The 1,149-nt window shown below is 62.1% G+C and overlaps 1 protein-coding gene across 1 annotated transcript in view; it reads left to right on the top strand.

Moving 5' to 3' along the window:
* CYTH3 (cytohesin 3) overlaps positions 1-1,149 on the top strand; it is an 11,753-nt gene that overhangs the window by 6,438 nt on the left and 4,166 nt on the right. The window lies entirely within an intron of this gene.

Below are 1,149 nucleotides of genomic sequence, written 5' to 3'. Positions count from 1 at the left end.
GCGGCAAGAGCCCAGCCCAGGGCCAGAGAGGTCCGGGGGAGACAGGTGGCTCTGGGCTGAGGAGCAGCTGGAGCAAAGGCCCTGGGGCCCAATTTGGGAGCTGGGGTGGGCCCAAGGTCCTTGGAGGGAGCAGCAAGAATCTTGGGGAGGCATGTATCAGACCCCGGGACAGGGACCGGGGGGCAGGGGCAGCCTGTCAGGGAGAAGGGGAGACCCAGCCAGACCTGCCTTCACAGCATGGCCTAGGCCCTCCCCAGGCCTGGCCTCGGGAGGACAGATGTCCCATCAGTGAGGGTCCCCGAGGGCTCTCCAAGGTCTGCCCACAGACACCAAATTCCAGCTGTTGGGGCTCCCTCCCGAAGCCGCCTCCCCCTGGACCTCTGCAACGTCAGTCCCGGGATGACCAGGGGGCGGGCCAGTGTCCCCCCATGTCCCCCGGGCCCCCACGCCTCTGTGCAGGGATGGCCCCATGCCTCAGCCCAATGGCCTGCACCCGCTTGCATGTGTGCTGTGGGGATGGGGCCACGCCCCCGAGGATCGTGGTCGCCTTGGGAGCCGCAGGGCAGTGCCCATGATCGCCAGCTCCCACGCCTGCGCTTTTCTCATAATTGTTCGTAAGCTTGTCAGGAGCAGGGGCTAGAATGTGAAGCCAGTTTTCTCTGCTGAATACTTAAGGTTGAAAAACATTTCTCTTCCATAGAGAAAGGCGTAGACACAGATGAGCTGTGTGTGTGTGTGTGTGTGTGTGTTTACGTGCGCGTCCCAGATCTTGTTAAGAGATTAATTCAATCTAATAATTCCCCGGGCCGAGGAGTAATTGATTTTGATGGATCCCAGGGCTGTGCAGAGCTCGGTCATGTGACCAGAGCCCTGATGGAAGGGATTGCGCCCTGGGCGGGTGGCCCGCTGCCATCGGTGTCATGTCCATGTGGGGAAATTAAGCCCATTCATCATGACTAATTTCCAGGATGCGCATTGGGAAAGCAATTGAGTTGTCTGGGTGCCCAGGGGGCTGAGAGGGCAGAGGCAGCCAGGGTGGGGTGGCCACGGGACCCAGCAGAGCACCAGGCCGCACCCACGTGTCGCCAGGTGGGCGGGAGCCGTCCGAATGGCCCAGGCCACAGGCTTGTCAGGACGCGGCGGGTGTGC

Source organism: Myotis davidii, unplaced genomic scaffold, assembly GCF_000327345.1.
Source record: "Myotis davidii unplaced genomic scaffold, ASM32734v1 scaffold399, whole genome shotgun sequence".
NCBI lineage: Eukaryota > Metazoa > Chordata > Mammalia > Chiroptera > Vespertilionidae > Myotis > Myotis davidii.
The sequence above is the reverse complement of the archived record's forward strand: the minus strand, read 5'-3'. Positions and strand labels throughout refer to the sequence as shown.